This window comes from Equus quagga, chromosome 10 (genome assembly GCF_021613505.1).
Source record: "Equus quagga isolate Etosha38 chromosome 10, UCLA_HA_Equagga_1.0, whole genome shotgun sequence".
Taxonomy (NCBI): Eukaryota; Metazoa; Chordata; class Mammalia; order Perissodactyla; family Equidae; genus Equus; species Equus quagga.
Window position 1 is genome coordinate 119125857 of NC_060276.1, and position 26640 is coordinate 119152496.

Consider the following 26640-nt stretch of genomic DNA (forward strand, 5'->3'; position numbering starts at 1 on the left):
CTTCCAATCCTGGTCTCGTATAATTAGGATTAGAGAAAATTATAAACCCCTAAAATTATACATTCGCTTTTTCTTAAAATAATTCCTTTGTCTGCTTGAGTATTTTTTTAAAAATCTCAATAAGATCATTCAGACAGAAATGAAAATGTGTTTGCCTGCCCCCCCTCCCAGGTAACGTATCTCATGGTAGAGATCTGCTACTCGACCAAACCACCCATATACTAAGACAAACATGAAGGTTTTGCCCGTGAACCTAAACTTTCCCTACCCAAGTTCACTTTTTTATGCTGCCTTAATGTATTTAGAAATGACCTCTCTTACCCATACCAATTGCCATGTCCTTTTCTTCTTCTCTTTCTCTCTTTTATTCATGATGTCATTTCCCTGGGACGTCCATCCTTGCAACAGTCTCAGAAAATATTTCCTTCACTTTCAATCTTCTCCCCTCCAACTCATTCTCCATATTGCCACCAGAGTGATTGTCCTGAAATAAATCTGATTATTGCTCCCTATCACCTGCTTAAAAGAAATGATTGGCTCCCCACTGCCTCCTGGATAAATTCCACCTTTCCACATGGCATTCAGGGTCCTCACAGACAGGTCTCAGAACACTTCTTCCCCATCTTGTGTAATTTCTTGTCTTTTCACACCCTATGCCCTGCTCATACCAAACCCTCTGTATTTCAAATCCCCACATACAGATTGTTGCTTCTATGCCTTTATCCAGACTGTTGCCATGGCTTTTTTCTCAACTTCTGCATCTGATCAATATCTATTTACCATTCTTTCTCTGCTGAGAACACTTCCTCTGAAGATCCTTGCTTCATCAGTTCCACCTCCATGGATCCCTAGGAATTCATACTACAGGACTTTTTCACACCTTCTTTAATTGCATTTTTCTTCTTATGCTCTTGGCTACCTTATGCATGAGACTATATGGCTCTTCAAAAATAAATGGATGTATCTTACTCTCAAATGCATTTTCAGTGCTTAGGACTATGTCTGTGCTCAAAAACTGCTTGATGAATTTATAAATCAGTCAATTAATTCATTCTTGGCAAAGCCTATGACTTTCTGGCCTGCTATAAATTATTGTGTTCAAGTTAAGGCTCTGCTTCTAAACTCTACTTTGGGAAATATCTATATCTATATCTATATTTTTGCATCTATATCTACGTAAGTCAGTGATTTGGGGGAAAAGCTGTTTATCAACAATACTATTATGTTAGTGGATTTTAAATATCCAGGGACAAGAAACATATATGTTTCTTATATTATTGATATATGTATCTATTTTGTGTATATATTATACATATGTAAAGAGTGATTAAAAGTAGCCCTCTCTAGGGGCTGGCCTGGTGGCGTAGTGCTTGGGTTCCCACACTCCACTTCAGCAGCCCAAGGTTCACTGGTACAGATCCCTGGTGCGGACCTACACACCACTAATCAAGCCATGTTGTGGCAAGCAACGCACATATAAAGTAGAGGAAGATGGGCATGGATGCTACCTCAGGGCCAATCTTCCTCAGCAAAATGAGGAGGATTGGTGGTGGATGTTAGCTCAGGGCTAATCTTCCTCAAAACAAAAAAAGGTAGCTCTCTCTATCATATGTATATGTAATGGTTTTGATGAATATATACACATCTACATGTATATATATGAGTTTATATATATCTCTTTTTGGTAACGGGTGTTTTCATACATGTTATCTCATTTAATCATCCCAAGGAACCCACAAGAGAGCTATTTTAACCACTGTTTAATAGATCAATTGCTTAAGATGCATAGAACGCTACAGCTTTTCCAACAAGCCAAAGTCAGCAAGAGTAGACACTTGGCGTGAAACTAGGCCCCCTGCTCCAGTGTTCATCACATCCCTCATTATTGGTCATGTCCCCCAGGAATCTGTCTCTTAAAACATGTGAAAAATCTCTAATTGTACCATCACAACAAATAATTGCAGCACGTTGGAGGCCTGTTTGCTGCCTTAATGAGAAGCAATTGTGAGAATGTGCTATGGGTAGGCGGCATTATCCTTCTCCTTCAATAAATAAATTCATAGCCCTGTGAAATAATTTCTTAAAAAAGCAAATATTTATTTAGAACTTCTTGCATGTTGAGTGCTGTATTACCTCAGCCCATATCACAATAATATTATGAGGTCATTACTTTCATCTTGCCCAATTTACAGTTGCAGAAATGGACACAAAGCTTTTAAATACACACCTAAGGTCATATGCAACTTGAACCCAAGCGATCTACTTTTAGAATCTATGTTCATATTGCCACAACACTCTACACCGTTCCCTGATTTATCAGTTAGGGACTTCAGACACTGCCCATTTAAAGCCAACTCCCTCCAACCCAATGATCAGTACCGGGTCATGTTACAAACTTAAAGTTGACCAGGAAAGATAAACTCCTGGACCCCAAAAGTGAAGAGGGGTATCTAAAAATAACTGGCCAATCCTAGCAACATCTGCAATATTGTATTCATCAAAACCACTACTGTATAAGAAAAGAAACAAAGACATCAACCCTACAACTGGGCTTAAGAGAGGTTCCTGTTCTTTACAGTTCTTCATTCTAATTTTGCTGCCAAAATATATATATATGTGTATATGTACACACATCGCTTTCCAATATAACCTCAGTAACACCCAGAAAGAGTAACACATTTGTCAGCCTGACCGCTAGGGAATAGCTCTATATTGCTGGCACTCAGAGCACGACCTCACAGAGTTAAAGATGTTTGCAAATACTGTAGCCTGTTTGGTGTCGAGGGTATTGAAAAGGTGCAGAGAAGCCAGAGCAGAAGCTCCCCTGTGTGCTTCTGGCATGGTGAACCTGTGTGCCACGCTCACCTGTTCCCCATCCTGGCACGAGGAATCTCTCTGTTACAGCTGGTTTGCACTGGGATTAGCGGCTCTTTCCATTCGCTTGTAGCTGTGGATGTGGTTTCTGTAGTGATGAAGCCGACTGCGGAGATCTATTGGCTGCTGGCTTTGTAAATTTCATTCAGTTTGGTCCAATAGCAGAGGGGAGCAGGGAGACATCAGGACCTCTCTCTCCAGTCTCTCTTCCTCCCAAACCCGTCTCTGTCTCTCAGTACAGAGCTCTTATTCAGACCTAGCTCTGCCCTTCCTGCTCCGACTGTGTTCCTTTTTCTTCCTGACCAGAAGACTATTTACGACAGAAACAACGAGTTTCCTCCAAACGGCGGGGTCGCTGTCGGTGGTCCTCACATTCCTTTGGAGGAGCAATTCTAGTTGGGATTCGAGAAAGCAAAGGTGCCTGGACTAAATACATCCTCCTGAATCATACCCTCCATCTGGGTTCCCTAGAAAAAGCTGGATGTGTAAAAGGAACATTTACAGCTGATGCAGCTTTTCCACAGCTGAGGTAGGTGCTGTTTTAAGATGTGCCTCTGGGTTATTTATTTTTAAGCCTTTTAAACATTTTGACTTGTCTGTGCTCCCCAGTTAGAGGTGATAAGCCTGGCTGCAAACGTTTGAGCTTCACTTAATCTGACATTTTCTCTTCTTTTATTTTAAAAATTTGGATGGGACTTTCTCCCATCTGTCGCTCCATTTTTTAGGTGTGGGTGGGAGTGTGGACATGTGTGTACGGTGTGTCCTGTGCAAGCTTCATGCACGTCTCGACAGACACCATTTGATATTTTTTTGGACTTAAAAAATCGGGACCACCGTGGTTTCGAAGCGTTTTGCTGCAATCAGCTATTTGAACGGCTCTGGGGCCGTGTGTGATATGTTTACAAAGTAGCGCTGTCTTACATACAAATAAACAGAAGAGTGTGGCGGGGAGAGGAGAAAAAAAAAATATATCTGCAGTACAGGGAGAGAAGGAGCAAAGCGCCAGTTCTCTGCAAACCGGGACTGGCGATGGAGAAGGCAGGACGACTTCTGCAAACTGTGAGCAACCAGGGGCTTTTTTTCCCTGCTTCTGCTTTAAGGAAACTGTCAGCTACCACCTCCTGGGGTGCTTTTTTTGGGTTAACCAGAGAGAAAAAAGGAAAACAGGCTTGGCTGGGGTTGCATTAAGCGGTTTTTTTCTCCTCCTTCCTCTGCTGGCTTCGGATAAGATGACGGCTTGTGTGATGCACGAAATAACGCACGTGATTGATTAGGACCTGGCTGGGTTTGCAGGAGAGCAACCCGGGCGAGCCAGAGACCCCGGGCGAAGACGAAATGACGGTAGTTTAGCGCTGTTTCTGCAAAGCTGGGGAGCGGGCTACCTGCCCCTTTTCCCGTGCGTGTGGGTTAGAGGGGAGGCAAGCGGCGGAAGGCGGCGGGGGTTGGGGGCTGGTGGTTTTGCTTCTTCAGGAGCCTTTGGGTCTGGCCTGGACATTTCCGAGTGGCACGCGGCTGCCGCCTGAACCATCCCCGAGCTGCCCGCTTTTCCAGAGGACCACAAAAGTTGGTGGCTGCGGCGACGGGTGCCGGGCGCCCTAGCCCGGGTCTCAGGGGCTGCGAAGCCCCAGCTGGTGCCCACAGAGAACCCTCGTTCCCGGGAGCAGAGCCCGTAGGGCGTACGGCCCACCAGTCCCCTTGAGCGAGGCGGGGGCGGGGGTCTGGGGAGTCAGTTCCTATATGCGGACCACCCCCATAGCCTTGGGCAGCCTAACAAACAATCCCCTCGATCCCAAAGCTCTCTGCCGTCCCGCGCTTCAAATCCCACCCCCCGGAACCCCCAATGCTTTACCCGGCCGATTTCATCTCGACACCTCCCTCCACCTCCATTCCCGCGTGGCTCGGCCTGGCCCGCTCACACTCCAGTGGGCAGAAATGATAGCGAAGGTCCGCCAAGCCCGCAGCCTGGGGTCGGGGGAGCGATGGGGGAAGGGGGGTGGGCGAGGGGCTGTGACATCATGGAAAAAACAAGTGAACTTGAGTCCCGCCCCCTCCCCAAGGCCGCGGTCGAGGCGCCCCGGGCCTGCGCCCGCGTTCGCGGGGCCTGACCTGCGGACGCGCGGGCGCGGGTGGTTGGGGGGGATGTCTCGCTCTACTGCAGATGATGCGGGGGTCGAGGGCTTGTGGTGGGAGGAGAGGCCGAGGTCCCCGCCTCCGCCCCCCCACCCCACGGTCGTTCTCTCCTGCTCCGGCTTCCAGGACGCCTGCCGCCTCTCTCGGGCGTGCTGGCATCCTTCAGTCTCCTGGACGCCCCCTTTTTCCCCTCCTGCCCCCCAGCCTGCTTCGGCTCTTTTGCCCCTGAGAGAAGTGGTAGGCTCGGTTTTCTCGGCGGGAGTGGGGGGGGGGGGGGGGGGGGGGTGGTCTCCTGTCAGCACCCTGGCCTTTGGGCCCGCGGATCGCCGTGCCCGGCGCAGTCCTGGGCCCGGCGCACCCTTCCGCCGCCTGCTCGCCGCCAGACACAGCCCCCTTTCTTCCCGGCGCGGCGGGGGCCGGAGCCGAGGGTCACTCCAACCCCTGCACCTCCGGGGCCTGGCTGGGACCACCCTGGGAACAGATTTCCCGCTTGGAGGGCCAGGGGCGCCTGGAGAGCGTTCTCTGCATCCCTCCCGCTCCATCCCACGGATTTTTTTTTTTTTTTTTTTTCTGGTTGCAGATTTCCTTTTCTCTGACTCCTTCCTCTGAACCGACTGGCAAGTGTGGGCCTCTTTTTGTTTATTTTCAGAGCCACTGGGTTGCTATTTCAGAGCTGGCGGGGTCGGGGTGCGAGAGGCAACGTTGGGGGTCCAGGGGGTGGCGGTGGCTCGCAGCTTGCGCCACCGCTGGGTGTGCGGGTAATGAATTAAACTCAGCGCCAGGGCGAGTCTAGGGTGAACGAGGACGGCGGATCCCAATCTGTCATTTGGATCCAACTTAAGAAATTTGGGGTGAGGGTTGATGGGTGGGGGTTATCGAAGTAAGCAGGTGCTGTTCTTGCGAGCAGAATCCACAAGGTGGTGGTATGGATTCTTCTTTTGATTTGATTTTTTCTGTTTGGTCAGTTGGGGGGAACGGGTGTCTGTGCTCCTAGCCTATGCTTTCTGAAGGGATTCAGTGCTGCCAGGGCTTCCACATCCAGAGCGCACTGCATTTAACTGTTTTCTATTGGGAGGTGGCACGAGCTAGCTCCCTCCTCAGAGTTAGCACTTACTATGATTTGAAGGATGCAGAGGGAAAAAAAGAAAAAGTTTGGGGAGACCTAGTTATCCTGAAGAAGAATTTCCAGTTTGTGCAGGCGTTCTGCAGGCCACGTAGAAGTACATTAGGTACTTTCTTCAGCTAGATTAGGTAAGCATGTAAAGACCTGACTTTCCAGCAGAACAAAGCAACCTCAGCTGCTAAGAGAGCTGCCTGCTTTGAATGGAGATGCTTAGCGTTTTCCTAGAGGATAGCAAAGCCGGGAGAAATGATCAGATTGCACAGAAACCTGCATTTCTGTAGGGCCAGATTAGGGGAGTGAAGAATTATTTCATGCCTTGGTTGGCTGTGGGAAGAGGTTAACAGCAATCCTGAAAATCCTCAGGATAAACATCCATGTGTAGATGGACAGAAGGTGGTTGGGAGGGGGATAATGGCACATGATTGCATCCATCCCTTATTTCCAGAAAAAAAATCTAGATTTTTAAAATTTGTCCCCAAATTAAAAACATAAAAATTTCTCAGAGGCGTCTGCAAATATGTTTTTCCAGATTAGAAGTTCAGTGTTCTATTACCCTAGGAAATGTAGTTGAATATATATATATATATATATATATATATATGGCAATTTAAAAAAGTATCTTCCTTGACATGTAAGAAAACAATCAAGCCAATTGTAACAAGTGGAAAATTACTTCATCAGTTTTAATCACTGGATTCAAATGAGACGTTTGATTTTTTGGAAACCAGAATGATTTCGAGCAGAGATTTAATGATAATTACATTTTCCTAATAATGACTGTGCTTTGATGCTGTTTTTAAGGTGTTTTGACATATTTTTCCTGGGTGGAGGAATTGTTGTTTTCCTTTGTAATTTTTTAAAAGAAAATAATGCTGAATGTACATTTGGCCCTAAAACTATCGGTCCAGTTAATTTTTACCCAAATCTAAGAATATAAAAGATACTTGATAAGTAATCGATTGCTGCCTAAGGTGGATAGAGAAGGTACAGGGATGCTATTAAATTTACAGGTGAATAGACTTGAGGGTATTTGAAAGTTCATTGTTTGGGCCTGGGACACAGACTAATAATAAGTATATGGGCTTTTTTTTTTTTTTAAAATTTCTGAACTTGGCCTTTTTATTTTTTTTTCTTTGTAGTAATTTGTGGAAAGGTTCTGGTTTCTGCACAAAGATGAGAGTGCTTACTAACCAGGCACGTTCCGTTGTTTTCAGACTGTGCAAGGGTCTCTTTAAGAACTCTTTATATGTAGTGCTCTTATGCCTGGATCACAACAAAAACCTAGAGACCGTTCAAATAAAAGTAAACGTTCAAGTGCATGGGGTCTGGCCTCTGTTTAACATTTTTCCATTTTAATTGGTACTCCATGTTTTAAACCTTTATTACATGGTTGAGTATTGTCAATAATGCAACTTGTTGATAGAATTATTTTATTCAAATGAAGTGATGATATAAAAATATTTTAAGTCCTTTAACACCCTCACTCTGAAGATAGGATTGTCGCATTAAAACATACTTAGATTCCAAACTTGGTGAGAGTTGATTTTAGTATCTGAAAGTCACATGTAAGGAACAGATTTTTAGTATATAAAGCAGCCTGCATTCTTTCCATAATAATTTCTACTCTTAACAATGTACATTTTATTCCCAAATGAGAAAAATATGTTCAGGGTTTCATTTAAATCAGTTGCCCATGTTTTTTGTTCTTTCTGGATACTGTATCTTTTTAGAAGAGAGACATCTTCTACTTAGTTATATTAAAAAATTCTATGACAGAGTATGCCTTCGTATGTAGCAACAAATGATTTCTTAAACTTCTCAGCTACCAGTTCCCAATCAGACAGTTTTTGCCTCGCCAAGGAGAGGAAGTCAGGATTTGGAGATTGAAGCCCCTGTGGTTCTAGGCAATTAGGTCATCTCTTGTGCGCTGTGACCGTTCATGGACCATTCACTCAATGAATATTTTCCAGTTTTGTCATTTTTCTCTAAACAACCTTCATTTGGCCGTTCAAAGCCTCCACTGTTCTTTACTGAATGAATGGCAGAATGGGAAACCCTTCCTCATTTTTCTTGGGGAGGAGCAAAGTAGCGCAAATGAACAGGGAAAAAACAATGGTCCCACCGAGAAGTTTGCCATTTTGCCATTTATGGGCTTTGAATAAATGTATATATATATATATATAAAGATTTCTCTCTGTGGTGGTTTTACTAAACACAAATTAAATAAAAAGCTCATAGAATCAGCACATGAATGGAAGGTTGGTAGTGGAGAATAACCTAGGGCTCTGATTCCAAACTTCAGATGCTCAGTGTTGAGTTCACCTGTCCCGGGTGCCAGCAGAACGCTGTGGAAGTTGGCCAATAAGTTTCCAGCATGATCCTCTTCTCTGGCCCACGCCACCGTCCTTCCTCCCAGAAGTGGTACCTGAAAGAAAACAAACTCCAACAAATAAAAAATACGTAGTAAGATGAGGTTTTATTGACTTGATTCCACAGGAGAAAAGAGTGGTCCTTGTATAATTGAGTATGGAAATGAGGAAAAATGAACCCTAAAGGCCACATTGGAATAAATCTCAAGGAGACAAATCTTTGTCTCAGGATAGTGTTAATGAATGGCATGTGCTTCCACAGCTCTTTGGGAAGGTGGGGAAATAACCCAGAGCTTTGGGTGATTTTATTTAAAATGTTTGTTGTATAAATAGTGCTTTGCCACAGTAACAGAGTGCTATTTTTATTTATTTATTTATTTATTTATTTATTTATTTATTTTGAGGAAGGTTAGCCCTTAGCTAACATCTGCCAATCCTCCTCTTTTTGCTGAGGAAGCCTGGCCCTGAGCTAACATTCGTCCCCATCTTTCTCTACTTTCTATGTGGGATGCCTACCACAGCATGGCATGCCAAGCGGTGTCATGTCCGCACCCGGGATCCGAACTGGCAAATCCTGGGCCACCCAGGCAGAACGGGTGCACTTAACCGCTGCTCCACTGGGCTGTCCCCCAGAGTGCTATTTTTAGGTGACAGCTGGACCCTCATGACTCTGTGTGTTGATATTGGTGATCATTTTGGTTTCAAGATGCAAATATCTAATCAGATGATGAGACCTTGGATCCTGAAGTCATCATCCCAGGTGTATGTCTTTATTTTAGTTCATCGTGGTAAGAACATGTAACATGTGGTGTACCCTCTTAACAAAATTTTAAGTGTACAACTCAGTATTGTTGACTCTAGGTACGATGTTGTACAGCAGATCTCTAGAACTTATTTATCTTACTTAACTGAAACTTTATGCCCATTGGTTCATAATTCCCATTTCCCCCTCCCACAGCCTCTGGCAACCAACATTTCACTCTTTGAGTCTATGGATTTAACTGTTTTAGATATCTGCAAGCATCGACCCCTCATCCAGGCTCATTTTCCTTTTTTTTGTTTGTTTGTTTCATTGGGGGTTTTTTTGGTGGGTGAGATGGGAAGATACATATTTTGCAAAGTGTACTTCTTTAAAGAGTGGAACTTCACCTGCTATTTTTCTACATGAGAAAGAAAAGAAACTTGGTTAAAGTTGCATTACCTGATAAGGTTTTGGATCCTTTAAAAAAGAACCAGGGTTACCTGGGATTGATACCAGTAAGAAACCCCACAGCGAGTTGATGTTTGTTTTCGCATTTTGCTCTGTTCTTACAGCTGTGATAGGTTTTGCACGAGGTATCATTTTCCACGTTTCATATTTCAATGTCACCAAAGTTTGGTTCAGAACAGTGAGAGGGACACATATTACATTACCTTGATGGTCAGCCAGCTTCGGCTGCTCAGCCTGCAGAGTGGAACTGTGGTCTCAGAAAGGTGGAGGGTTGGGGGGTGGAGACCAGAATCCATTGAGATCAAGTGCTTGTATTGTTTTCATATTTTTCCTACTTAAGATAAGCGTAACTCTATGAATGAGCTAGGTGGGAAAACGTAAAAATAAATGCATTGTTTTTTACAAATAAACTGTTTCATTTTTAACTGCTTTTCTAAGTCAGCCAGATATGCCCTCCTGGCCTCAAGGCATGTGGTAAGAATTGAAATGTGTATGTGTGTGTCTGTGTGTGTTTATGTACGTAGATGTGCCCATATGCACAAGCATAGCCAAGAGCTATTTCTTGCTTAAAATGTTTTTCTCAGCCATTGCAACACATTCCATTAAAGCAAAAAAAAACCAAAATACCAGAATGAAAAATGTGATTTTAGCCTTAGTCCTTTTCCTTTGCGTTCACCCAGCGAGTCTGATTTTTTAAAATTCATAATGTAAGTTACCTGTGATTGACCTGAGAGCACTCCGCATGTGAGGGGGAAGACATTCATTAGCAACGGGACCTAAATCAATAGAGAGTATAGGTTTAGGGGCAGGCACCCATTTTCTCTAAGTTTCCTTGAAGCGTTCTCTTCTAATTTGAGTAATATTTTTCTAACAAGATATCATCACCCATGTTTACAGTGAAATAATCTATATGATAGATGTGATAAAATACTACCCTTTCGTGTACGTCACTATTGTGCCATGTTGCATACAGGGATGGAGAAATTGACAATTTTTACAGGGATCAAACTGGGCACTCTTTTTTTTGTGTGTGAGGAAGATTGGCCCTGAGCTAAAATCTGTTGCCAATCTTCCTCTTTTTGCTTGAGGAAAACTGTTGCTGAGGGAGCATCTGTGCTGGTCTTCCTCCATTTCATGTGGGATGCTGCCACAGTGTGGCTTGACAAGTGGTGGTAGGTCCACATCCGGGATCCAAAACTGCAAGCCCCAGGCAGCCGAAGCAGAGAGCGCAAACTTAACCACCACGCCCCCAGGCTGACCCCTGGGCACTCTTTTTAAAAGGCTAAAACTCATAACCCTTTTACCTGCGTTGTAGGGCATGCATGCCTTTCTTTTGCTTGGTGCCATACGAGCTCTGCTGAGAGACTGTTTCATTGAAACCTTCTGGCACTGTCACAGGAGCGTTGTATCAGCAGAGTCAAGAACCTTGGAGTCACAAAACTTGAGAAACTCATAATAATCTCTCTATGGTCTTGGGTCCCTTCTTCCTGCAGAGTTCCTTTGCATTCAGATTCACCCTGGACTACTCATTCATACTGCCCCCACCAGGAAGCACTGGAAAATCCCGGCTGATGGCCACAGCAGAGGTGAATTAGTGCAAGAGGATTTGCTATCCTGGGTTGTCACTTCACCCCATGCAAAGGTTCTTTAGAAATGGGATTACACATCATAAGTCTGCAGAAAGACTTAGATCTCTGACGCATCAGTATGCTGGTATGTAGACGCAAGTCGTCTCAGGACAGCTACAACACAACTAAAAGCTGTTTCTTGCATAAAATAGTTTTATTGGCAAATTATATCTAGAAAGGCTTCATCATCTAAACTAGCTAAATTTCACTTAAATATATAAATATAATTACTACTATATTATTGCACTTTTATACATTTATATAATTATATTTATATAATATACATTTATATAATTGCATTTATGTACAATTGATGAAGAAAGCTTTCATCCTCTAAACTTGTTATATTTCAAAATTCATTGGAAAGCTTTCATATATAATGAATAAAGTTCATTTAGATGCATAATGTACAGTAGTCCCCCCTTACCCATAGTTTCACTTTCCGCAGTTTCAGTTAACTGAGCTCAACCCTGTCCCAAAAATATTAAATGGAAAATTCCAGAAATAAACAATTCATAAATTTTAAATTTCATGCCATTCTGAGTGGAATGATGAAATCTCGCTAGTCCCTCCCAGGATGTGAATCACCCCTTTGTCCAGCAGATCCACAGTTTAGATGCCACCCTCGACCCATTAGTCACTTTGTAGCCTTCTGGGTTATCAGATTGACTGCCGATATATTGCAATGCTTGTGTTCAAGTCACCCTTATTTTACTTAATAATGGCCGAAAAGCGCAAGAGTAGTGGTGCTGATGACTCAGATATGCCAAAGAGAAGCGGTGAAGTACTTCCTTTAAGTGAAAAGGTAAAAGTTCTTGACTTAATAAGGAAAGAAATAAAATCGCATGCTGAGGTTGCTAAGATCTACAGTAACTTTTATTACAGTATATTGTTATAACTGTTCTATTTTATTATTGTTGTTGTTGTTAGTCTGTTACTGTGCCTAATAAACGTTATCATAGGTATGTACGCAAAGGAAAAAAACATAGTCTATATAGGGTTTGGTACTATCCTTGGTTTCAGGCATCTGCTGGGGGTCTTGGAATGTATCCCCCATGGATAAGGGGGGACTACAATATTACAAATGTATAATTATATGTTATATATTTGTATAATAAATATATAACATATAATAAATTGATATAAACATATCAAAAATTAACAGCGTTCACAGGTTTGGATCCCAGGCACAGACCTATACACTGCTCATCAAGCCATGCTGTGGCGGCATCCCACATACAACATGGAGGAAGATTGGCACAGGAGTTAGCTCAGGGGCAATCTTCCTCACCAAAATGATGAAATATCTAACTGTGGCTTTTTTTTTTTTTTTTTTTGGTGAGGAAGATTGGCCCTGAGCTAACATCTTTTGCCAATCTTTGAGAAATATATAACTGTGGCTTTTTTTTTTTTGAAAGCATGAATAATATTTTAAATTCTAATGTCTCTGAGTCTCAAAGATTGTAAAATCACATATAATTGTCTCAAACTCCACCATTCCTCATATAATTTATTTTTCAACCATTTAGGTTTTTTAACTTAATGAAACAATCATGAAAATAGATAATGTTACTCATACAGGCAAGCTAGGATTGCTTAAATATGGAGTACAGATTGCATTGTCTCAGAGGAAAATTCATCATGGCGATTCTTCAAAAAAATATGAAAACATGATAGCAATTGATGGGAAGAACTCCCAAATCAGGGATTCTCTCTTAAAGAGGCTCCCCGATCAAATAATTTTGGAGAACCTCATGTGTCACACCCTTCTCTTGAATTTTACACTGAAAACAGATGCTTTAAGGACCTGAGAAGCCCCACACTAGTGGATTCAGGAGACATGACAGATAATTTGAGATTCTTTGTAATGAGTGTTACCTAAATTACATACCTATAATCATAAAACTATGTTAAGAATACATCTGTTATATTTTACTGACACAGAGCAGAAAGAAGAGCTAATAGAATCTAAGGTTACTTGAAAGTGTTTAAATTGCCAAGGTAATCTGGAGAAATGGACTTGTTGGGTGTTTTTTTTTCTTCATTTATTCAACATTTGTTGAGGGCTAAGAAGTGGTGATATGAAGTTGTTTATATTATATATAAGTTGTTTATTTTTCCTGTATTATCCATATGACAAGGTCATTTTGCACCTCTTTCGTAGCAGTAAAAAAAAAATAAGTATGTGTATGTGTGTGTGTGTGTGGGGGGGGGGGGGGGGGCACAACAAAGCATGAGCCAGACTCTTGTAATTAGGGACAAAGAAGTTTTATATCAGAATCTCCTTTCCGTTTGTGTGTTTGTGTTTAATCTCTCATGTCCTATGTCCAAAGCTAAGGAAAATAACAGCCCAATCAACAGTTCATACAGCTTTTTTAAATAGTTAAAGGCAAGATCACCAGGGCCATATAGCTCAATATGGAGTTAGGTTCACTTTGTAATTTTCAGATGGAGATGCAACACTGTTAAATTTTAGCTTCTTCAACAGGACAGGCTACTAGGATTGATGAGAAGGAGATGAAGACATTTGATAAGGAATGGGGAGGTGACCAGGAACCTAGGTGGAAAGGATGCCTGTCGTAGGGGATGCTCGGACGGCACCTGTGTCCCAGGCCTAAGTGAGCAGGCTGCATCTGTCTTCTGCAGAAGCATCGACATGCGTCTGTGGATGATAAATTTACCACATGCCAAGCTTATGTCATGCAAAAAACTGGAATAGTTTAGATGACAGTATGGAGAATTACTTGAAATTGATGTCGTTGGAGATACAGAATCATTGAAAAGCAGACAAGACATTTTGAAAATGAAAAACAAATATAAAAAGGAAAAAGGCAAAAAGCTTACTTTTGGATTTATCTTTGCCTATTAGCACAGAGACATCAGGGTGAGGAGCTGAAATGTAACCCAGCAGGTGAGGCGGGGGAAAATACTTCTTGCTCAGGACACCGGTGAAACAGAAGTGGGAAGAAAATGTAACAGTTACACTCAAGTTAAATAATAGTTAAATGTGCAGAGAAAGGAAGTATAAAGCAGAGAGACTAGAATGGCATGGCAGAAAGGGGGAGAAATCTGAATTTGTTACAGCATAAAACAAACCAACCAATCTCAGCGAAAGCGTGATAGGCGGGTGAATTGTGGAGAATGCAAAATAGCCCAATAAAGCTGTTATAAAAAAATAAAGATGCAGGAGAGTCGTAATTCATAACATGGGAAAAATATCATCTCAGCAAAAATTCTCTGATAATTTAGGTTCGTAGTGGAAGTCACACAGTAGCGAGTTATGCGAATAAGACAGTAGTTCACACATCACTTCGCTTAACATTTGTGCCAAGGTGTTTTATGATGATTCAGTCGGCTACGACAATTTCACAAAGTAATGTCCATGAATTTGTGTGATAATTATATTGGTTAAAAAGTCTCCCTTTGATGAATAACAAGAATAAGGCATTACAATTTATCAAAATTGCATGAAAATTACATAAATAATCACATGTATTAATTTCACAAATTTTGGGGTATTTAATCTGGTCACCACCGAATTAACAGGAAATTGTTCAGTTCTACAAGTTTATGTAAAATGTCAGGATACACGTTGGGCTTTCGTAGAGCTGAACGATTTCTTGTTAATTTGGATGTGACCAGATTAAGTGTGTGTGTCTATATAATTTATATATGTCTATATAATTTACATCCATAAATTATATAAACACATACATATGTATTTACATATGTATAAATAATTTACTTTTTATTGGGAAACATATCTTCCTGAAGATGTTTAAAAGACAATAGTTCCTCTGCATCGTGCAATACCATAACAGAATCAGTAAAAAATTCAAATGTGTTATTTCTATTGACAAAATTTGATCATTACAATTCTATTGATAAATTGTTCCAAGATACGTGTTGATCTTTTCTCTCTTTACTTTAAACATAGCTCAAGGAAGAGAAAACTAAAAAGGGAAGGAGATTGCAATACTATATTTAAACGTAAACTATACCCCTCCTCCCAATATTCTGTTTAATTTAAAGAAACCACAGTACAACCTGAAAATTAACAGCATCTACGGGGTCTCAGGGCATCCCTGGAGCGTGGTGCTGAGCCCAGGGGCATTTGTTACCTTTGGTCGGCATCCCTGGTTTTGCTGGTGTTGAAGCAGCTGTCTATTCCCGTGCAATGGTTATTGCTTCTTCTGGTTTTCTTGAACGTGCCAGTTGGTGGCCTCTCACCAGAAGGAATTTCTCCTTTACCACTTGTTTCTTATGATGTTGAAAGCTGGCTGGGATGGATAGCGCAGCTGGCTCCCTCTTGGTCTTGCTGGTGCTGGGATTCTCACCAGAGCAGGTCAGAACAGAAGCAGCTGCTGCCGCTGCTTCCTCCTTCACTCCTCCTCCTCTGGTCTGATATCCTTCCAAACCTACTTGACAGGAAAGACAAATCCTGTCTTCAAATTGTGAACATTATATGCCATATAAATTTTTTGGCTATTTCAGTTTATGGGGTGGGAGAGCAGCACGCAATGATTCCAGGAAATTATACATCTTTATCCACTTTTAATTCCGGGAATATAAAAATGTGCTTAAATGCTTATTAAATTGCATATACTAATTATGAAGTATAGTTGGTTGGAATATTCATGATAAAAATGGAAAATAATTTAGAATCACAGGTTGTTAGGTATTGAAAGTAACGGAACAATCATTTGTATTCCCTCAATTACATAGGAGGAAACTGAGTCACAGAGAGCTTCAGTGATTTGTCTCAGACTGCACAGCTGGTCAGTACTTTTAAACACTATTTGCGAAATGAAGAGTGAACGCTTGAAATTTCAGGGTTTGATATATCTGTTTTTGCCAGTTTATGAGAAGCATACAAAATTAGTGGAATCACCAAACAGGCTGATAAAACAGGCACATGATTTCATTTTCAAAACCTACTTTTCTTGATTGTGCAGCAGAGATTTAAAAAGATAAGTCATTTTGATGAAAGGAACTAGAGGAGGAAGCAGAAAAAAAATCTCCAAAATTGAAAGCAGAACTTAAGTTGGAGCCCCATTATTTTCCTGAGTTACTAGGAAAGCAGCTTAGCTGGTTCAGATCTCTTTTTTATTTCTTCATTCTTCATTATTCTCTATAAGAAGCCAGTATCTTTTCATTTTTGAAATGTAAATTAATGGCATTTATTTATTATACCTTGCCGCATTTCAGACATTCTTAGGAGAGGAGGAAACCTTTTCAGGAGTGTGTTCTCTCTCCCCACAGAGTTTTGTCCAAGATGGGCATTTTATGTCTTTCATCTCTGTAAACACTAGTGGATTCTACTTCTCTGTCTATCTCTAGTACTGTGAGATGTAATCAAAAGGAAAGAAACATCTGTCACCTAAATTTAAAGACAAACAAAAGGTTCCTAGAGGCAAAAAGATCCAGGAGCCGCATTTTCAGGTGAATGTTGAGGACTTTAGCTACGTGGAGTGAGAGAAGGCAGAACATGAAATTCAAGCATAAGGGCTGGTCTATGAGTGCCTCGTCACATTTTGGGCTTTGCATATCATCTGTCGATTCTCCAGAGGGAGGTGACTTGAGTGACTTGGTGAAATCGGTATTTTTGATGACGATTCTTATGCATTTTTGCGATGATTTGTCCAATAAGGAGGCGACTTGGTGAAATCAGTATTTTTATTACAGTTTTGTAATTGTAACAGAAAGCAGGGTAAGGAATTGCTGGCTTACTCAGAGCGTAATATCCATCTCGTGCATCAACAAAGCCCACTCCTGACCCCCATGGTTTTGGACAGGGGTTTGTTGTAATGTGGACCTGAGAAACCTGGAGTATTGCAGTGTCACAGCTTTTATTGAGATGCTTTCTGTGTACCTGAGAATTAGTTATTGTTTGGCAAACAGCTCTGCTGCTTTGTCATGGGTCTTTTATGCTTTTTTCTATTACCTGTCTAAAAGCGTGCACATGGAGCTGTCAGTAAAGGTCTCTCTCCATGTCTGATGCTAGTTTTCCATGATGCCTTAATATAAGTACACTTAAAATGGATCCTTTCTTTTTCCAGTGAATGGAATCTTAAAGTTTTAGCTTTTTTGTTATTACTTTTATGCATCAGAGCTTTGAGTCACAGGATTAAAACCAGGAGCTGATGGTTCCGTTGGGTGGAAAGTTTCAGGGTAAGAAGCTAACAGACCCGCCTCACTGGGATAGTAATGCTGACTCCTTGATTCTTACATGTTGGCTAATTTTACAAAATATAAAACTGTGTTTTTATTCTTTAGGACATTTTTAGAATACTGTTTTCATTTTTAAAAATAAACTTCAATTTAAAATAGGTTTAGTTTTACAAAGAAAATGTAAAGATAGTACAGAGTGCCCATTTATCCCCCACCCAGTTAATGTCGTATATTACCATGGGACATTCAAACCAACACCGACACATTACTATTAACTAAACCCAAGACTTTATTTGGATTTCACCAGTTTTTACGAAATGCCCCCTTTCTGTTCCAGGATCCCATCCAGGATACCACATTGCAAGTAGTTCTCATATTTCCTTAGTCTCCTCTGTTCTGTGAGTTTCATGACCTTGTTTTCCCTGACTTTAATGCTTTTGTGCTATTATGTAGACTGTCCCTCAGTTGGAGTTTGCCTGATGTTTTAGACTAGGGTATGTGTTTTGGGTATGTGTTTTGTCCTTCTCATCATCATATCAAGGGCACGTACTATCCATATGACCTTCACTCTTGACTTTGACCTTGGTCACTTGGCTGAGGTAGTAGTGTTTGCCAGGTTTCTCCACTGTAATGTTACATGCCCTCTCCCCTTTCAATAGTTTATTCTTTGGAAGCGAGTCACTTAAAGTGCAGTCAAGGTGAGGAGGAGGGAGAATTCAGCTCCACGACTTGGATGGTGGAGTACTGACATCAGTTATTTAGAATTCCTCTGTAAGAAGGATTTATTTGTCCCTTCTCCCACATTCATTTATTTATTTATTCAATCATTCATTTATATTATTATAGATGCATGGATATTCAGTGTATACTTCCAATATTATATTACTGTTACTTATTTTGTTACATATTTAAGTATGTTGCCATGGTTTGGACACCAAGAAGTCTTTTCATTTTGCTAGGTGGTAAATGAGAAGCTTCTACATTAAAGAACCACTGGAGGAAAAATCCCATCCAGGGTTTGGACTTGGAAGGAGGATTCTATTCTTTTTTTTCTTTTTTTTTCCTTTTTCTCCCAAAGCCCCCTGGTACATAGTTGTGTATTTTTAGTTGTGAGTCCTTCTAGTTGCGGCATGTGGGATGCCGCCTCAGCATGGCTTGATGAGCAGTGCCATGTCTGCACCCAAGATTCAAACTGGTGAAACCCTGGGCCGCCGAAGCAGAGTGTGCGAACTTCACCACTCAGCCACGGGGCCAGCCCTAGAAGATTCTATTCTTGAAAGGTGTGGGACCCTAGATGTGACTTTGATGTTTCACTCAGAGTCTGGCTTGCATTGGTCAACTCTGCTCACCCAGCTGGTCCAGGGGTGTCCAGCATACAAACTACTACCTTCCATCAGGTAACCTCAGCGGACTGGCAAAGTTCAGTGTCTTTGACAGTGCTTCATTGCATTAATTTGCAGCCTTTTTATGCAGCAAGCAAAATGCCCACGCTACAGCTTCAGAGTGGTGTGGGGATCATTCCTTCCCACAACTCATCCTTGTATTTTTCAATAAATAGGTAGGAAGTTGAAGGAACGTATTATTGACCGGAGACTTCCAGTGACATTCCATTGAGAAGGTTAGATTTCAGAATGGCCGTATGCATGGCCCTGTGCATCTGTTCACCATGATTGGTATTTTAGAAAATGATCTCATTCTTTTAACGTTGTGATGTATGTTTTGATGTAAAAATTTAATATGCATATAAGTGGTTATCACTTAAGTATATCTTAAGAAGCATTCTTTTTTTGAATTCTGGAAACTGGATCCATTTTATGAAAAGTCATACAAACAAACTCTAGCTTTTTAAAGACAATGTGTTTTTCCTCACAGAGAAGGGAGGAGGAGTATTACAGGAAATATGGAAATTTTGAAAAAATGTAAAAATCAATCATCATTCTTTAAGCCAGTGGTTAAACAATTTATATAGCTTCTGCCAGCAATTCTCTGAATATTTTAAACATAGATATTTATCTATCTGTATCTACATTTTTATCTGTACCTGTATCATAAGTGTATATATGTATATATCTGCATATATAGCACATCTATATCTGTATATCTATACCAATATCAGTATCTATAGCTATTAATATCATAACTCTACCATATCTATGACTATACCTATAGCATATTGTACCTATCTCTGTCTATATTTGAATTATATCCACATATATCTCTCTACATCCATACCTTTCTTGATGTCTATATCTCTTTCTCTGTAAATATCTATATCTATGCCATTTTGAACTTTATATTTCCCACAAATCTTTAAGATTATTACAAATTTCTATAAGCATTATTTTTCATGATTAATTCTCTCAGAAGGTTATGACTTAACTATCATTTTTATTTTTTTCACTTAGGATATTTTACATTTTTGATCCTGTAACTTATTTTCAAATTCTTCCATGTAAATCCCACATACTTTGTCAAATGGCATAACTTGGGTTTTTCTGTATATTTTTGTGTACCGTTTCGATTTGTAAACTTTTTTCTTTTGTGTCCTTTTTTTAAAAAAAATACTTTTATGTATACTTGCAATCTTATGGAATGTTTACTATTGAAAATTTCAAGTGCATGCAAAAAGAGGAAGAAAATGGAATGATGAATCCCATGTACCCATCCATCAACTTCAGCAATTATGAATGCATAGCTGAATCTCTAGTACTTAACCTCAACCATTCCTCTCATTCTCATGGCACCATGTCATTCATCTAAGGATACGCCAGTATATTGTTCTAAAATATAAGAACTATTTTTTTATGTAGCCATCATATCTCTACCACACCTAAAATTGTCAACAGTTCCTCAATATCATCAATCATCAAGTCATCAAAGTCAAAAATGATTTTTTAATGATTTGCTCTCTCACCCAAGGTCTATGCATTGCAAAGTTTGATTTGTCTTTTGAATTTCTTTTCCTCCATCTATCTCCCTCTTGATCCTTTTCTTTTCATGCAAATTCTTGCTGAAAAAACTGCTATTTCTTTTTATCCTATATGCACGCAGGTTATGGAATCAACAAAATGTAGTACTCAAGTTACTTTTAAAGGAACAGGAGTGTTTTCCGTAGTATTCAGTCTTAGGTTACCACCTCCATAGGGAGGAAACCTGCAGTGCTCTCTGCAGAAGGAAAGCCAGGTGTGTGTGCGAGGGCTCTTTGGGCTCACCCAATCTCATTCCATCTGGTACCTAACAGATACACAGTACTGATGAGAGGCAAAGAAAAAGACAGCAGGAAGGTAGTCATTGTTCCGTCATTAAACACAAACACACACAACTGCCAGCTTTTCCTCTTTGCCAACTCACAGTTAACTAAATTATGTCAGTTTGGTTGAAGTCTATGCTGCGTATTATATTTAGAAAGATAAAGACTAAAGAATAGCAACCTAATCTATACACTTACAGTTAGCTATTGTTCTTATTGCTGAGGTAAGTGTGCTCCATTTTATTTTATTTTTCTCCAGTTTTATTGAGCAATAATTGACATAACATCACTGCATAAGTTTAATGCATATAGCATGATGGTTTGATTTACGTATATTGTGAAATGATTACCACAGTAGGTTTAGTTAATATCCATCATCTCACATAGATACAATAAAAAGAAAAAGTTTTTTTCCTTGTAATGAGAACTCTTTAGATCTACTCTCTAAACAACTTTCTTTTTATTTTATTTTATTTTATTTTTTTTTTTAAAGATTTTATTTTTTCCTTTTTCTCCCCAAAGCCCCCGGGTACACAGTTGTATACTCTTCGTTGTGGGTCCTTCTAGTTATGGCATGTGGGACGCTGCCTCAGCGTGGTTTGATGAGCAGTGCCATGTCCGCGCCCAGGATTCGAACCAACGAAACACTGGGCCGCCTGCAGCAGAGCGCGCGAACCCAACCACTCGGCCACGGGGCCAGCCCCTCTAAACAACTTTCTTATACACCATACAGCAGTGTTGACTCTAGTCATCATGCTGTACCTTACATCCCTAGTACTTATTTATCTTATAACTGGAAGTTTGTACCTTTGGCCACTTTCCTCCAATCCCTCCTCTGCCTACTCCTGCCTCTGTTAACCACAAATCTGATCTCTTTTCTTTTTTTTGAGGAAGATCAGCCCTTAGCTAACTGCTGCCAATCCTCCTCTTTTGCTGAGGAAGACTGGTCCTGAGCTAACATCCGTGCCCATCTTCCTCTACTTTATATGTGGGATGCCTAACACAGCATGGCTTGCCAAGCGGTGCCATGTCTGCACCCGGGATCTGAACAGAAGAACCCATGGCTGCCGAAGCGGAACGTGTGCACTTAGCTGCTGCGCCACTGGGCCGGCCCCTGATCTCTTTTACTATGAGTTTGGTCTTTTTGTTTAAGATTCTACATATAAGTGAGATCATACAGTATTTGTCTTTCTCTGTCTGATATCCTACTTAGCATAATGCCTTCAAGGTTCATCTATATTGTCACAAATGGTGGGATTTCCTACTTTTTTATGGCTGAATAATATTCCATTGTATATCTATTCCACATCTCTCTTATCCATTCATCTGTTGATAAACACTTAGGCTAATTCCATATCTTGGCTACCTTAAACAATGCTGCTGTGAACATGCCAGTGCAGATACCTCTCAAGATAGTGTTTTCATTTCCTTTGGATAAATACCCAGAAGTGGAATTGCTGGATCATATGATAGCTCTCTTTTCAATTTTTTGAGGAACCTCCACACCGTCTTCCATAGTGGCTGCACCAATTTACAATCTCACCATATTGTTGGCCATTTTCCTTATGCTAATGTAAGTATGTCCCTTTTAAGACAGCTTAGGGACAAACAGATGGCTAAGGAAGATGGTTTCTCATCACTCTTGATTTATTTTATCCCTTTCTCCCAACAGCTTTATTGAAACATAATTGACATATACATTGTGTAAGTAGAAGGTGTACAAAGTGTTGATCTGATACACTTGTATGTTGCAGGATGATTGCCATCACAGCGTTAGCTAACATCATGTCACATAGTTATCATTTCTTTCTTGTGGTAAGAACATTTAAGATCTACTCTCCACAATTTTCAAGTGTATAATACATTACTGTTAACTATAATCACCACGTTGTACGTTAGAGCCCCAGAACTTATTCATCTTCTAACTGGAAGTTGGCATTCTTTGACCATCTCCCCATCTCTCCCAACCCCTCACCCCACAGCCCCTGATAACCACCACTCTACTCTCTGTTTTTAAGTTTATTCCATCCTGCAGCACAATAACATAGAACCTTTGGATAAATAGCTTCATTTTTGAGAAAAGTGATACATATTAGATATTTAACTTGCAAAGCAAAATGAGAGAAGTGACTTATCAACCTCTCAAAAAAATGATCTTGCTATAAATAGCAGGTATGCCCCACATGTTTGCATGTGTGACTCTGTGTGTGTGTGTACTTGATAAATCCAAATGTCTATACTACAGATTAGGAATATTAAGCAATAATTAGTAAGAGATCATTGGAATCTATTACAGAATGATGCATTAGAGAATTTTGCAAACAAGTAAGTGTGGTGTAATATTTAAAATGTGATTTGATTCACTGAGATATTTTTCAGAAATACATCTTTCTTACAAAACAAGATTTACTAACCTTGGCACTATTGATATTGGGGATGGATAATTCTTTTTTGTAGTTGGCTGTCCTGTGCATTGTTGGATGCTTAGCAGTAAGCCTGGCCTGAAGCCTCCAGATGCCGGTACCACAGGCATCCCCAGTTGTGACAACCAAAAATGTGTCAGACATTGCCACATGTCCCCTGGGGATAAAATCCATCCCACCTCTTTAGGAACCTCTCTTATACAGTGAGGTGTACCTATCTCAGACTTTACACGGGGAATTTCATAGTCTTTTGGACTCTATTAGTCCGTTATGTATGCTGGGCATGACCGGAGAAACTGGGCAAACCGTGCAACGAGACATAGTAACCACATTATTTCAGAAGCACTTTTTCATAGCAACAGTCGACTTTATGAATTGTATCAGTTGTAATGAGAATTAGGTCAACGTTTGGAGATAGTCATTATAATGCACTTTATAGAAAAGGAAGATGGAATGGATTTATGTTAAGTGAGAGCTTTAGAGAAAATAAAAAGTGAGAAAAGAAAAGAAAATCCTTGATAAGTATCTTTCAGAACAAAGTGCAGAACGAAATGCAGCCAGCTTATCTAAAATTGGGCAAAATTGCGTTGCAAATGAAAGTGCGGTAGATGGGAAGACAGCATTTGAACATTTGATGCACAGAATCTGATTTACAATTCTACAGATGTGCACAAATTGGTGAGAGCTGTCAGTTATTTAGAAGTTATTAACGTCAATGGAAACACTAGAAATGTGCTGCACAGAAAATTAAATTTAAGACTCAATGAAAATGGTGTTATATTTTCTGAACTGTTACATTGATTGATTAAAATTAGATTCTCCAACAAAATAAGAATTCTTAATATTCTGTGAGAGAATACAAGACGGATTTATATGGAACAAATGTGTTTTTAAGAGATGTATTATTAACCTCATAGATTCAGAATTAATATCACTAACCCTACAAAATGCAATGTATGATTTGTCATAAGTGACTTCATAATAGGTTATTTTGTGCTCTTGTTTTTAATTTCTATAATAAATGGACACCTTTTACATTTTTTATGATAAAGGGAAATGCAAAACCAGTTACTTTTATTCAGATGGTAATAAAATAGCAATACATTGCCCTACTTCATTTAAAGTGCTGACCTCAACTCCGTACAGTTTCTAAAAGTCTGAATGATACGAACCGAGTAATTACTAAGAGTTTAATTCTGTAAAATTGGATTGTGGACGTGCATGCGGTTCTTTTTCTATGCACATTTCTTCAGCATTTATGTTTGCTATATTAAATATCATTTCATTGTATTCATTTCCTGGTTCATAAATATAAGTGTTTTACTTTTTCTTGTCTGCATTTTTAAAACTTCGGTTATATTTTTGAAATGTTGATGCCATGGCTAAAATATTCTAATTAATGGAACAGATTTAAAATAAACTTTTGCTCCACAAGGTAACAGGTAAATAAGCTAGGCTCCAGCAAAATATAATTGAAAAGGAAAAGTCCATTAATTATGCAATTATTACAAACAGTGTTTTGATACATATATGTAAATTTCTCCAAAACGCAATTCAGTTGCACTTGTCCTCATGTCTATGGCGGATGCGTTCGTGAATGGGAATTATGCTGATAGCACACATTCTGGCCTCATCCGTCAACATGATGCAAACATGTAGAAGTGGCAAGGTGGTTTTTGTATGATGATAAAATACCTGGTTGAAAGTAAACACATCCAACCTGTCATCCAAAAGTTCTACTTCCACAATTCCAAATACTGTGTGTGCTTGTGTGTGTGTGTGAGAGAGAGAGAGAGAAAGAAAGAGATCTAGTGCAATTTACTCATTCTATTTCTCTCTAGGTTTAGCACTAGAAACTAAAGCAAAAACACCACGAGTCCAACCATCTCATTTTACAAATAAATTAAGTGTTGGGGGTTGAATTGTGTTCTCCAAAAAGACGTCATGAAGTCCTAACCCCCAGTACCTTAGAATGTGACCTTATTTGGAAATAGGGTCTTTGCAGATGTGATAAGATGTAACTGGTGTCCTGTTAAGAGGGGAAGATGCCATGTGAAGATTCATACACACGGAGTAGGAAGGCAAAGCGAAGATGGAGACACATGGCGAGAAGATAGCTGTGTGACCCTGGAGGCAGAGATATTGGAGTGATACAGCTCAAGCCAAAGAAAACCAAGGATGGCCAGCAGCCACTTGAATCTAGAAGAGAACAGGATCCTTCCCTGGAGCCTTCAGAGGGAGCGCAGCCCTACTGACACCTTGATTTAGGACTTCTGGCCTCCAGAACCGTGAGAGACTAAATTCCTGTTGTTTTAAACCATCAAGCTTGTGGTACTTTGTTACAGCAGCCTTAGGAATCCCATACACCAAGATGCAGAGCTCTCTATGGGACTTATCCAACGTGAAGCAGCCAGGTTCGGGTAGAACTGGGGTGAAGTGCAGACCCCGATGCTTGCTCCTCAGCTTCCCTCTGTTTCTCCAATACATTCCAGCAGTGGGAGGACACTTGTCTTCCATGATCATCTCTGTTACATCCAATTTTTATAGATGCCAGGGCACCATATCACAGCATCCACACATTCTGGAGTAGGGGTGGGGGGGTCCCCTTTTAATTGCAGTCCTTCTAAGGGAAACAGCAGGATTTCACACCCCTCAACTGTAAAATGAGTAGGTTGGACCAATCTCCAGGTCCTTCCCAGCTCTAATTCTGCATGATTTGAGAGCCATGATCATTGTAATTAAGACTCTTGACTTGAATACTGCTCATTTGAAACCATGATTAGTGATACAACATGCTCCATGTATTTTCTGAATAAATTTCATCATGACCCGATTAAACATCTGATACAAATACGGAAGAGGGAGTTTGCAACTCAACAGTGTGTAATTTAAAACAAATTCAGAGGTATTGACATACCGAAGGGCATTTGGACTGTCAAAAGTCTGGCTGGATCATAAAACACAGTGTGGCATTTATGGTGGAAAATATAAATTGCACTAAAATTAAACTTGGAAGGGGGGTACGATTCTTCGTGTTTTATCTCTGCCTCATTCTTCCTACTGTGTCTGACTCAGGAAATATGAACTGCAACAATGGTTTTCTCCACTGTATTTTCAACTGCTGACTCTTGGACTGTAAACAATTAAGCAAAAGAGCAAACCTTTTGTCTTTCCTCTGCTTATATGGGCCAGGGGACATGCAGTCCAGTTATTCATGCCCTCATCTTTCTTTTCCCTGAGGAGATATTTATCGACCTTTATAAAGTGGATTAATGGAATCTTCTTTAATCTCACTGTTGGTGTGAATGGCAGAACCTTTCTAAACACAATCATATGTTTAACACTTTGAGCAATGAGTCCCTGTCCTGGTAGCCACTGGACTTCCTCTGGGGCATAGATAAGGAAGAGATACAGCCCCCACATGGAGTGTGTGGTCTGGTGGAGGGTGGAGGCACTACTCAT

At 40.4% G+C, this 26640-nt stretch overlaps 1 protein-coding gene across 1 annotated transcript in view; it reads left to right on the forward strand.

The window, feature by feature from the left end:
• The first annotated feature begins 3278 nt into the window (after positions 1–3278).
• NLGN4X (neuroligin 4 X-linked) overlaps positions 3279–26640 on the forward strand; it is a 293155-nt gene continuing 269793 nt past the window's right edge. The window contains exon 1 of the mRNA XM_046672744.1: positions 3279–3403. The gene's annotated coding sequence lies outside the window, so the exon portion shown is untranslated. The remainder of the gene's footprint in view (positions 3404–26640) is intronic.